The sequence below is a fragment of the Sus scrofa genome, chromosome 1 (assembly GCF_054392235.1).
Source record: "Sus scrofa isolate SSC_HxYL_T2T_F1_AM1 chromosome 1, Sscrofa_HxYL_maternal_Yorkshire_Landrace_v2.0, whole genome shotgun sequence".
Lineage (NCBI taxonomy): Eukaryota > Metazoa > Chordata > Mammalia > Artiodactyla > Suidae > Sus > Sus scrofa.
The window spans coordinates 146,782,279-146,796,327 of NC_139383.1; the positions used below are offsets into that span (position 1 = coordinate 146,782,279).

At 42.7% G+C, this 14,049-nt stretch overlaps 1 protein-coding gene across 9 annotated transcripts in view; it reads right to left on the reverse strand.

Moving 5' to 3' along the window:
• Positions 1–14,049, reverse strand: part of IGF1R (insulin like growth factor 1 receptor) — a 308,192-nt gene that overhangs the window by 92,324 nt on the left and 201,819 nt on the right.

A 14,049-nucleotide genomic window follows, 5' to 3' on the forward strand; every position in this document is an offset into this window, starting at 1 on the left:
AAAGAAATGCACAAGACCTTCTGTAGCCAGAGTCTGAAGACCAGATGCACAAACAATAATTTCAAGGTGACGATTTGCTTCATAAAAGATATCAGGAGGGCAAGATTAACCAGCTGAGAGGACCATGGAATGGAAGGGTGTGTACAACGCAGAAGCATCTGAGTAGGGATTCTTCAAGTAGGCAAAGGGACCTTGCAGTTTCAGGGGCTAAGGGTGGGTTGTAGGGGCATGGCTTGTCATATATTTCAACAGAAAAATCATAAACTGCCATCTTTATTAATATATAGCTTCAAATTCTTAAAAATGGCCTCTGTGCATTTTTTCCTTTAAGAAAGATTTTAATTGAACATATCAAGTTTGTTTAAAACATCACAGGATGAGGTCTAGAAAGAGGCTTCTGTTGCTATCCAAAGTTAAAGCCTATGGATCATCTATTGCTAAAGTTGTTTAGAATAGACTAATTATTCTTTTTCCCTCCTCCTTTCTCTGTCTTGGCACAAGGAAATTTTAAGCCATCTACAATCCCTCCATTAAATTAAAAAAATAAACAAACAAACCTCCATTGTGAGAGGCGCCATTGGTGTCTGCCTCCTTGTCCTCCCATCACAAAAGGAGAGGAGTGCTAAAGAACAGGCTCATTGGTCACTATTTCATGAATTTAAAAAAGTGTAGCAATGCTGCCTCGCCAGACAGAGTGAAAAACAAAAACCTCAGTCATTTGTTTAAACAAACTCACAAAAACAAAACCACTTCCTCAACAGACCCAGTGAATTCTAAAAAGGATCACACACTTAACATGATTTTTTAAACTTTAAATTTCACAAATTAAAAGCGGGATGATGGGACCAAACCAATGGACATCATCCCACTCCTCTGCTTATCTTTTTCTGGTTTCACCCAGCTGCCAAAAACACCGACAGCACTTCCTCTCATCCCAACAGGAAAATTTCAAGGCTCCTGAAGGTCTGAGTCCGACCGGAAAGCTCATGAATATTCTGATTTTCTGGAGCTGATGCAAGGAAATCACTGTAATTGATGACCAGACACAGAGTTACCTACTAAATGTCTGTTCCCCAGAATTACTCCTCTGAAATAATTTATCAAAAGTTGGATTTCCATTTTCAAAGTTATTAATAACAAGAGTCTGTTTCCGATTTTTAAGATGAGGTTTAATCTTTGGAGCCTTTCTTCTTCTCACTAAATTGTCTCTATACAGTGGGATCGCCCTTAATAAACTCCTTTGCTTTATTGCATTTTAATGAAGGTGAATAGAAAGCAAACTGAAGGAAATCTTAAATTCCCACGCGAAATGGGAAGAAATGAGAGCGCTGAGAAGATTTAAATTAGAATATGCATTTACTGGGTGCCAGGAAATTCAGAGGGTACGTGTGCCTAGGGTGGCATGCGGGCGGGGGGTGGAGGCACTGGCAGCGGCGTCCGTCAGTGGATGCCGTGAGCATCAAGCGCTGTTGCGATCAGTTTTTGTCTCCAACCGGAGTGTGTATTTGGGCGTGAACCCAGAATATTACGACTTGAGTTTAGTTTGAGAATGAACACCCTCTCTCCATGTTAGTTTTTCTCTTTCGCAATCACATTTAAATCTTTTACTTTCGTTTAAAATTTTGCCCCGCTGCTAAGTACCTTAGCAGCGAACCTGAACCTGGGTGACCTCTGCTTACCATCTACCCAGAGGCTCCTCCCTCTGGAAAGCGCCGCCAGGTCGGACGTCTGAGCACTCTCTTACTTTAGGACAGCCGGTTTTCTATCAAAACTTAACTATCCTTAAGAAGAAACTAGGGTTTGTACGGAAATTCTTCAGAACGAGTTATTTTTCCAACATAACGTGGATCGCCAACACGCGAAAAACACTAGCCAGCAGCACCAGGACACATCCCGAGGGAGGCGGCGTGGCTTCACACTGTGCTATCGCGATCGAACCACAAGATTCAAACCATGTTTCCGTGGAAAAACTTGAACCAGCAAGAGGTTTAGATTACATGATTGGAGACAAATGAGAAACCGTTTACATGTTTTCAGCTTTTGGGATTTTTAAAATTAGGAAAAACAAAAGCCATACAACAAAAAAAACAGGGAGCTGAGGAAGTCTTTCAAAACCCAAATGCCACACCCGCCCGCTCCCTTTTCCGACCGCTTTCCCACGTGTGGTGTCTGGAGACCACGTGACGTGGAGGTGGGCGTGGCAAGAGCGCCGTCAGATGGCCCCGCCCACTCTCTAGACTTAACACTTGCTGAGCCCCTCCTCCAGTCAGCCAGGCCGGCGCAGCAACGATCTGAGGGGGAGTTTTGCATGTCCACTTCCAAGAATTTTTAACCGCTCTATTGGGACTTACTCTAACATCGAGATTGGGGACTAGAAATGACAGAAATAAATGTTAGCTATCTCACTGTGCTCTGAGCCAAACTTAAAACATTCACCAAGAAACTGTAAACACAAAAGAATCTTGGTACAAAGTAGTCTTCTGATTTCTGTGCAACCACAACTATAAAAGCTGTACATATTTAGCATCCAAACTAATTCAGTATTATCAATTCTACCGTCAAAATACCTACTTGGTCCTGCAAATGTGAGTGACCTGACAGCCCAGCCCACTAAGCATGTATGGTTTAGGATGCTTGAAGTTTTTTTCTCTTTTCCTAATATAACAGTTACATTTCAAACTCTTAAAATTTAATTTTTGAGAAGTTATAAGTATCAGTGAGCTAAAATGAAGGCCATATGGAGCTCAGTGTACCTAGCATGATCTTGTCTGTCAAAGTACAATTACAAACTGGAGTGGACTGCAGGATATTAAAAACTGTAGTCATTCACAGTTCTTTCAAAGAGATGCATGAGCTTTAATAAAACATTATAGTTGAGTAGAAATAGTTTTTTATTCTTTTAAGGTATAAATAAAAAGAATAAAAAAGGTCACTTAGGTAGTTAAGAATCAAATAGCTATTTTTTTAAAACCCTCTCTTTAAAGAGTAATTTTAATCGTTTGGTAATGGGAAATTCAAAATAATGATTTCTTCATGCAAATCTGATTTTGGGCTGCTGAAATTTAATTAAATGGGGGGGGGTCCTCCTAAATGTTTGTATTGTCACTATTAGTGTATATTCTGAAAGAAGAAAACAGTATCTTGAGCACCCCTTTCAATTACAGTTTAAAAAGCTCAGAGATAAAATTTCATACTATTAATGAAATTTCTTATGGTGGCATAAGCCTTCCTAGCCTGTCCAAAATATTCAGGGCTGTGCCTGAGTCAGCTCTCTAATTGTGTCCTCGTTAAGTCCTCAAAAGCAAGAGACACTTGCAGCCAGGACCAAAGTTAATGGGACTTTTTTTTTTTTTTTTTTTTTTTTTTTTTGGTCATTTGAGATCTCCTCCCTTCTCCTTCACCTCCTCTGAAGGGAAAAATGGCAATGATGTTTCAAATAACATTCATATTTGAGATTGCTTAGCTTTTACATTTTTTTTCCTGCTTCATGTCATTCATAACTGCCCTCCCAGAAAAAGTGGAGCTGCTACTGCTATTTAAAAAGTTTCATGTCCCTCATTTTAAAAATACATAAGGTCCTCAGAGTAGAATTCCAATTACTAAGTGTAGAAACAGAAATAGAAAAATCACCATTTGGCAAATACCACAGTAATGAATGTTAAAATTAGCAGGTGAAATAATGAGGAACAGTAGGAACAGGATAGTCTCAAGTCTCTACTCTTAAAAGATGCTTCCTAATTACAAAGGGGGAAATAGTAATGACATCTGTGGAACCTGCAGAGACCACCTTAACCAGGTGATCAAAGTTATTGCCATCAAAAATGAAACATTAGGTATCATGTGTCTCTTAAAAATGTATAATCTGGATTTAATCACGAGGAAAGACACATTTGAATTGAAAGATATTCTACAATCTTTCTCTACAAGAGAAAGAGATGGTTCATGCTCTTCAAACATCTGAAAATAGTGAGCATCTAAGGAAGACTGAAGACAATGTCACAGATTGAAGGAAACTGGAGATATGAAAAATGCGAGATGGGATCCTCTACCCATCCTAGGACTAGCAAAAGGGCATCAGTGGAAGACTGGAGAAATCTCAGTCTAGTCTAGAGATTCATGGTGCTGGAATCATGGTTAACATCCTGCTTTTGATGCCTGTACAGTGTTACAGTCAGATAAGATGTTAACATATGGGGAAGTTGGGTGAAGGGTGCTTGGGAACACTTGGCAGTTTTTATAACTTTTTTATATGTCTGAAATTATCTTGAATTTTAAAGTTACAAAATGATCCTATTACAAATGTTCACAAAGGAAAAGAAAGCAACTTATAACATGATCATCAACTAAACAAAAGGATACTTAATTATCAGGATATGTGCCAACTGATTTTTAGTAAACTCCAAAATCTCCCTTTGTGTGTTTCCCACTTGAACCAGTTACTAACAGTTCCACCCTCCAAGAAACAGTCACTTACAGTTTCTTAAATAAGGTAATCCCGGAGTCTGGAGATATGGAACATTTCTGCTTTTTATATTTGATTCCCAGAGAAATACTGTCGCTAGAGGTTAGGGAGGCTGGTGGAGAACTGGGTACGCATGTTGAGGGCCCTTTCCATTCTGCCATATTGCATAACATTTACTTTCTCCAAGTGGGAAGTACAATGGTTGAGGGATACAAAGGAAAACAATCAACCAGAGGGAAAAGAGAAAACTGCGTGACTCCCCCGGATCCTTGTAAGGACTCCTTGCTTTTTGTTTTAAATGTAGAGGGAACTGCATTTTTCTCATTTGAACACATACGCTGCTCTGGTATCTGCTGCAGATAATATAGGCTTCTGCTCTCTTCGCATTAAGTGGCAAAAAGACCAAATTCTTTCGGCACCAAAAATCCCTATTGCATTAGCAGCAATTTCCCAGCACTGCAAAGCCCTACAGTTTTCCTGATCCACCACTATGTGGTAGAAAAGGCAATACAAAGAGTGTGTCAGAGTTGCACTAAAATCTCATCAGACAAGCTTGATCTACTCCCCGCCCCCCCCACCGCCCAGAGATACTGGTCTCAAATGAAATGATCCTCATTGGGGAATAATAGGAAATTGAGGCCACAAATGAATGTGCAAAAGCTATTATTTTTTACTTTGGTATTCCCTACATTACGCGGTATTCAGGAGAAGGTGAGAATTCTGTTGTCGAGGAATGACCAACTCTTTTAAGAATATGTGCTGCGTCTGTGCAGGGCTGCTGAGAGGAAGGAGTGAGGTGCCATTGATTAAGTCCCTGCCTGGCCAGGAGCAGTGCTGTTTAAACCAGTACAAGCTCCTTTCTACAGACAGGAGACTAAGGCTCTAAGGTTGGACTTGCAGGGTCGTGTGTGTGTGTGTGTGTGTGTGTGTGTGTGTGTGTGAGAGAGAGAGAGAGAGAGAGAGAGAGAGAGAGAGAGAGAAGAGAGAAGAGAGAAGAGAGAAAAGGTGGGCCTGGACTCTGCTTGGCCTCACTCCAGGATCCAGGTTCTATTTTCCACGTTGCCTCAAGATTAAGACATAGTTCATTTGCAAATTCTGCAGTAACTGAGAGGTATCCGGTGGAGTGGAGGGTAGAAAACTGGTGTCGCCTAGAAGGAGGGGATGCAGAGAGACCCAGGAGCACTAACTGCGTGACAGACGAGCACTGTGTGCATGAAGGGTGTGAGAAGGAAACTTTCTTGCTAGCAGGGTCAACTTAGGCCAAGGAGAAAGACCAGGAGGGTGGAGGACCCCTAAACGATTAGGATAGCCCTTTCAGGCATATTTATCTGAAAGAAAGGGACAAGGGGACCCTCCTAAAATACTGTGTCATTAAACAAGGTGCTGAGGGCTGGTCTAGGATACAGCAATGGGGACAGCATGCATTTTGAAGATGGTTTTTGACCATGGTGTTAAGGCTTCAATGAAGATGAATGTGTCCTATTCATTTAAAATATTCTAGCAACTGTCATACTGTGAGAAAGAGACAGAGAGAGAGAGAGAGAGAGAGAGAGAGAGAGAGAAAGGTAGATGGAAGGAAGAGAGAAGTAAAAGAGGAAAATTATTATGTGAAGGAAAAAACTGCTCACATTTCCAGAAATCAGCTATCCAACAAACTCACATTTTGGGCACTATACAGCCAAGAACCAGAAAGAAGCTACAAGGCACTTAGTGCCTATTTTTTCTTACATACAATTCTGATGAGCTTGCAAATCTGTTTGAAGTACCCACAGCAAACAGGAAGGAGCAACTAATCACCTGCAGAGGGGCTGATAGACAGAGCTTTCTTGTCATATTGCAATAAGTCTATTAAACAGAAATAGAGATATAAAAATGATAAAACCGGACCATAAGAACACAACCAGCACAAGAAATCTTCAGTATAGAGTAAGCTGCCTCCCACCAGGCCTTGAGGCTATCGCTGTATTATGCATATTAATACAACACCTTCTGCTCACTGATGTCCCTGAGTTGGTCAGAAATGATTAAATCATATTCATGAGTGTAAGAAGCAAAGAAGTACATTATCTATGTTGGAAGGATTTTTAGACTGAGAGTGTACAAACACAGTCTCAGCTACCTCTGAGGCTTTACTGTACACTTCTTTGTTCATTGGGCAAATATTTACTGAGAGACTGATGTGAGAGGCAAGGCCCCTGCCCACATAGAGTTCACAGTCTAGTAAGTATCTGAGTTACCCAAGAGGCCAACTTTGACCAGGAGAGCCTGCACAAGGTTTTGGACTTTTGTACTCAGTGCTGTGGACTGAGATAGAAAGAAGTTTTGACTTATTTTTGGAGCAACCAAAACTGGTCTAGGTCTTCGATTGGCACTCAGGAATCAAGTAGACAGTACTTCAAGAACCAGTCCCCATGGCCAAGGTATGCAGCTTTGCCTACACAAAAATCCAGCAACATGAAAGGCTCACGGAACTGAATTTGCCAGCTCTTTCTCCTTGTTAAGGAAACAAATTCAAACCCACGTGCATTCTTACATTTAAGCTATAAACATCCTGTACTGAACCACTAATCATTTAACCAATGCATTTAAGAATATGGCATGTATGTTTTAAGTAGTGACAAAATTTTTAAAGGAAGAATCCTAGATATCTTGATATTGTTTGAAAATTTTACATCATTTTACAAAAATCTTAATCAGAAAACTCAGATATAATAAAATTTCTTTTCATCTTCTTATTGCTTAAAAACCCGAGAGTCCTTCCCCTCTAGAGAGAAACGCTTAAGAACTAGAAATTTTCATTTAATGGGGTCTTCTTTGGGGGAAAACATTAAATAGAAAATTTCTTCTAATGTTTGAGTGCAAAGATTGTAGATGCAGGAGAGCAAATAGAAAGCATATATTTAAAAACTGGGTATATTGGAGCTCCTACTGTGTTGCAATGGAATCAGCAGCACCTTGGGAGCACTTGGACGGGGGTTCAATCCCTGGCCTGACACAATGGGTTAAGGATTTTGTGCTACTGCAGCTGCAGCTTAGGTCTCAACTGTGGCTCAGATCTGATCCCTGGCTTGGGAGCTCCATATGCCACAGGGTGGCCAAAAATGGAAGGAAAAAAAAAAAAAAAGGTAGATCTTGGTTCCAAATCCATCTCTTCCGCCTACCTGTTAACATGGACAGTTTATTTTTTCCAGGCCTTCCTCTGCTCATGAGTAAAACAACGCTGACAGAATCTCCTTCACAGGTGGTTGCAAAAACTAAATGAAATATGACTGACCTGTGTGTGGTAGCTCTTAATATACTGCTCATCATTACACAGGTCTGTGCTAAATTTTTACAAAGACCCTAGTATTCATGGGCTTTGTAACTGTAATGATAGCACAGTGACCTCAAACTGGACGTGTTTCTGTGTTGGACAGTTTTTTTTCTTTAGGAGTTTTTGCTTTTTCCTTGGAAGAGAGGCTCACCTTCCCCTGAGGCTGGGCTTCTTAATAAGCTGAAGTCACTAAGGAACAATAACAAAACAAAGGGGGAGAGTAAAGGCACAAGTCTGACCTCGAGAGGGGTGTGTCCACCAACCATTCCTTAAGAAAGGGGTGAGCCACTCTGTGGCCTGTTCAAACACCTTCCAGCAAAGCTGGTCCCAGATGTCAGATGGGATTTGGAAAGAGGAAGTTTCAACATCAGCCCACTTTGGCAAACGCTTATGAGTTGTTCAAAATAAAACTCAAAGATGATGGTTGAAGATGGAGTGAGATTTCTTGGTGGCAGACCCAGAGCTGAATGCTGCTCTGGTTGGCTGTGCTGCCCCGTGGAGAACCACAGGTCCAGGCAAGGGCCTCGAAACCTCGCCCACATTTATTAGCATCCTGAAAGACAGCCTGTGCCCCTGAACCCCACCATTCTCTGTGCTTTATATCTCTACTAAGTGACTGAGATTGTCCTTGTATACTTGGGTGGATTGATGTTATTTCTAAAGCATGCAATTCATTTCAAGAGGGGAGAGGGAGGATTAAGTTGGAAATATTTTTCTATTGAGAAGAAAAATTAAATATAAGTGGAAATGTTTTCATGAAAATGTTTTTATATTTCAATGTTTCCCCGGAGCACTCTGATCTCAATACATCACAGGAGTGCACTAGATTAGAAGGAATGAAGACAAAATGAATTTAAATAAAATTGAAACTGACCAGCCAGGCTTTATTCTCTCAACCTGATGAAACAACAAAACAAGGGGGGGGGGGAACCCCACAGATGAGCCAAAAGAAGAAATAAAAATCCACTCTGCTGAAGATTTACAGTTAAATGAGGGTTTCAATTTTGTTTCAAAATTTATCAAATCCAGCTTATTTTCACAACCCACAGAAGCTCTTTTTTTGGCCACGCCTACAGCAGGCAGAAGTTTCTGGGCCACAGGTGGCACACTAGGTCCTTATGAACCCACTGAGCCACCAGGGAACTCTTTTTCTTCTTCTTCTTCTTCTTTTTTTTCTTAGGGCTGTACCTGCAGCATATGGAGGTCCCCAGGCTAGGGGTCCAATTGGAGCTACAGCTGCTGGCCTATACCACAACCACAGCAACGCCAGACCCAAGCCATGTCTACAACCTACAGCACAGCCCTTGGCAACTCTGGATCCTTGACCCACTGAGTGAGGCCAGGGATCGAAAACACAACCTCATGGTTCCTAGTCAGATTCGCTTCTATTGCGCCATGAAGGGAACTCCTCTTTTTTTTTCTTCAAATGTCTGTGAATCAATAGCCACTTGACAGAACCTTGAACACGTTCCTCAACCTAGAAACCCACTGATATTCAGGTACAGAAGATGACTTGCTTCTTTTATAATAGTTCCTAGGTCATTAGGAGTATTTAGTACTTGTCAATAATCAACACTAATAGCTCCAGAAAATGTGTGCAATTAGACAGCTAATCTAATCGATTGTGTTGCATTTTTAAAAATTTGCACACTCTCTTTATTCACCTGAAATATGACAGGAAAATGAAATGTACAGGTCTTAGTTACCCTTATGAAAATGAACCCATACTTTAGGAGAAAAGAATTTTGTCAGTTGATCTTCCATCTATATCTGTAAGGTCTAGTGGCCACAAACCTCAGGCACTTGTGGCCATTTAAATTTAAATTACTTTAAAATTAAATAAAACCAGAAGTTCATCTTTCAGTCCCAATAGCTATGTCTCAGGTGATCAATTGTCATGTGGCCAGTGGGTCCCCGGCTCCTTTTCAGACAGGGCAGAACATTTCTTTCCTTTTTTTTTTTTTAAAATGGCCACACTCGAGGCATATGGAAGTTCCCAGGCCAGGGACTGAATCTGATCCATTTTTTTGTTGTTGTTGTTTGTTTTTTGCTTTTTAGGGTCACACCTGCAGCATATGGAGGTTCCCGGGCTAGGGGTCAAATTGGAGCTATAGCTGCTGGCCTACACGACAGCCACAGCAACATGGGATCTGTGCCTCATCTACCACCTATACCACAGCTCATGGCAATGCCAGATCCTTAACCCACTGAGTGAGGCCAAACCCTCAACCTCATGGTTCCTAGTTGGATTTGTTTCCACTGCACCACAACGGGAACTCCAGGGCAGAACATTTCTATCACCACATAAAGTTCCATAGGAAAGCTCTGGTCTGGATCAAAGAACAGAGCTGTGAGCTTTGGGCATTTACATTCATTTTTAAAGATGTACACAAAATAGTTTACCCAAATTTGAGGGTCACTTTGGGATAGCTCCTTTATGTATTTATTTATTTCTTTGTCTTTTTGCCATTTCTTGGGCCGCTCCCACGGCATATGGAGGTTCCCAGGCTAGGTTTCGAATGAGAGCTGTAGCCACCAGCCTAGGCCAGAGCCACAGCAGCGTGGGATCCGAGCCGAGTCTACAACCTACACCACAGCTCATGGCAACGCCAGGTCCTTAACCCACTGAGCAAGGCCAGGGATCAAACCCGCAACCTCATGGTTCCTAGTCGGATTCTTTAAGCACTGAGCCACGATGGGATCTCCTGGGATAGCTCCTTTAATACAACACTTTTCCACTCACACTCAACTGCTTTCCCTAAGCAATGTCGATGCACGAGCTAAGGAAAACCCAATACATTGTCTCTCCTCCACATCATCTCTAGTTTACTTTCAATTTTAAAACCCCCTATATTCCCTATGAACAGAATTTCTCACCCAAAACTTGAGTAAGGGTTCCTATTGTCCACAGAGAATGGAGCTGTTTGCAGACAAAATGGTAAATCACCATTTTCAGATGAAAAGACCTTCTCAAGATACATTTAATTAAAACACATAGCAGGTGTTACATATTAAAACACATACCAGGCTTTCCCCTATATGGCCATCATCACACTTCTTTTTATTTAATGTCTACATTCCCTGTCCAACTGTCAGCCTGCTATGAGCAGAAAGCAAGTGTTCTGTTAGCTATTGTACACCCATTACAAGCACAGTGCTTGGGACAAAACAGATGCTCAGATTTTTGTGGAATGATTGAATGAAACTTAAGAAGAATGGTATTTTTCTAAAGAACAGCAAACATCCTTTTAGAGACTGGATCCAATTCTTTTATATTTGGAGAGCAATCCACCCTTTATTTTCAGATGCAAACTGAAAATAACTCAGCAGACAGATTCATGCAAGTATGCATGTTACAGTTCAATACCTTCTCTACTCAGCAATGGCTCCTTCCAAAAGGCATAGATAGCACTAAGCATTTTACATATGTTATCTCATCTGCCCTGAATACTCTAATATTTTCTTGCTATGAAGAGGAGGAAATCAAGGTTTTAGGGAATTAAGTGACCTGCTGAAGGTCACAAATCTGTAGACGTATATATAGCTGGAAACATTCCCTTGGTGACAATTATGCACCACGCTTATCATAGTATCAGGTTGTACAGTTCCTGCTTGGGTGAGAAAGACTATAGTGGTCCTGGAAAGATGTGGGTATGGTTCTGCATCCTTTGTACCCAGCTGAGCATCTGTCCTATATCCTACAAATGTTTGCTAAACAAAAACTCAAGAGTCCTAATGGCTCAGTGCTACCCAGAATAGGGGAAGGTGCCCACTGGGTCACAGAAATGGGAAGAGCTCAGCATGCCCCACCTTTCCCCAACAGTGGCAGCAACAGTAGGGAATCACAGTGACCCTGTCCCCTGTCCACTACACAGCACCTTCATGCTTTGGCCACCATGGTCATCCCATGTCAGAGGCCAGGCTGCTTCTGCAGTCTGACCAGCTGTGTGGCCCTGGGAGGGGCTGGCAGCACTTCAAGTGTTATCATTTTTTCACTACTGTTTTTGATTTTAGGGCCGCACATGGAGGTTCCCAGGCTAGGGGTCAAATTGGAGCTACAGCTGCTGGCCTACACCACAGGCACAGCAACACAGGATCCGAGCCTTGTCTGCAACCTACACCACAGCTCACAGCAACACCAGATCCTTAACCCACTGATCGAGGCCAGGGATCAAACCCACAAACTCATGGTTCCTAGTCAGATTCATTTCCACTGCACCATGATGGGAACTCCTTCCCATTATTTTAAAAACACACTTGACAATGGCTTTGTAAGGACCCACTGGGCCCCAGGTGTTGGTCAGACAACTCTGTCGTCAAGGGGTTCAGACTTTGCCGTTTGGCCCAATTCCTTCAGATTAGAAGTTCTAGAAGTCTGACCTATAACTATTCTTTTTCATTAAAATATCACTATTGACAAAGCAACAGGTTTTAAATATATACACATGAGGGGCTCATTTTTGTTTGTTTGTTTGTTTAATATTTGCCAAGGGTTGGCCAAATAGAACACAGCAGGCCATAAGTACAGTAAAGGACATCTGACCTTATGGAGGAAAGGTAAACAAATAATAGTGAGGTTCCCTAGTAAGTGATTTTTCATAATTCCCATTCTCTAGGAGGTCCTATAAATGTATGTTAGTAACATCTCCATGTATGGCTCATAAAAAAACAACACTGACAATAGCTCACACTTACTGAATGCCTACTAGGAGCAAACTTGGTGCCAAGCACAGTTAATCTTCATGGCTCCCCTAAGGGACAGGTATTATCACCCTTTTCTACAGATGAGGAAAGACATGCTCAGAGGGTCAGTCATGTGTCCAAGGTGCCGGTGTGTCTGGCTCCATAGCCCAGGGTGCCATCATATGACGCTGCCTCTCACCCAGCTTGAGAGATGCCCAGAAAGTAAAAGATGAACATGAGACCATGGAGGACATCCCGAAAGATAGCATCAGTGTCCCACGAGTGCAGAGAATAAGACTTGTGAGAAAAGAGGGTGAGAAGCTAGTGCAGTGGTGGGGGTAAGAGGATGTCTCCCAGAGGGGCAATCTGAAGTTGGTTCTAGAAGATAGAGCGGGTTTGTGGCGGGGGGGGGGGGGGGGGGGCACAGGGGTTGGAGGGGGCATCCAAAACCAGGGAGGTTGCTCAGGATGGCAGCTGGGAGCCCCACATGCCCTGTAGTCATAGCAGCCCTGAGTAGCCTGGAGGCTGGCAGGCTCCGAGGGTACACAGAGGCCAAGGCAGGCTAAAGTCAGCTCACCAAGCACTCACAGCCCGGTCATGTGGGAAAGAAAGGGGCAATCCGACTCTGGGGTGGGGATTAAAGGTGTTTCCAAACGTGCCTCGAGCCACTAAAGAGCAAAGCAGCCAGGCCCTCCTGCTTCCCAAGCTTATTTGAACAGGAGAAAGCCACTTGGCTCCCAGACCAGCCTACCCTGGCATCTTCCAGCAGGGAAACATGCTTTGGTTATTCAGACGTGACTTACTGGCACAGAGGCTGTTGGCATGGAAAAATGAACAGGCTGACCTGGCCAGAGAAGAGCAGGTGATGCAGAAACCCAGCGAAAGATGAGCTCAACGTGCCACCCTGAAGAAGTGGGAGGCCCATGTGAGGGGCCCCAAAAGAAGGAAGATTTACTAGAGAGGGCAAGTTGGGCACCTCTGCAAGTCAGGTACTTCTTACTTAAGATGTTTCGTTTAGTCTTCTCAACACAGCATAGAGGTCATCTTTCCACCTCCTGCCAGGGCCAGGTGGGGATTGGGGGGGGAGGGGGGCAGAAACCTAGGTTCACAGAGGTGAGTGCAGAAGGGCCCAGAGCTGGAACACGGGTCATGACGGCACTCCGCCTTATACTGAAGTGTCTTTTTGACTTCAAGCAATCGCCTAGTTTGTAACTTCACAAGGCCGGATGATGACGGTGCCAAGAACTTCACGGCCCTGAGGCAGGACTCTGCCCTCGCCCTCTCCATCACCTTTGGTAACGGAATGATGCCCCAGAACCACTTCTCTCAAGTCATGAAGTGAAAGCTGAACCTATCCTCACAACACTACCACGATACACATGAATACACACTAATTTGATCACCTAGAAAAAACATCCTAGGAGGGGAGAGTACAAATGGACAGCTAGAAGAGAGGGGGTGGGAGGAGGGAGAAATCTAAATCAGATGTGGTGGATAACTTGAAATAGGACCTGTTTCCTGGGCTTAAGTGGTCCTGGAAGTGGCTCTTGGAAATCAGGACAACCACAGATATTGTTTACATTTTATTTGC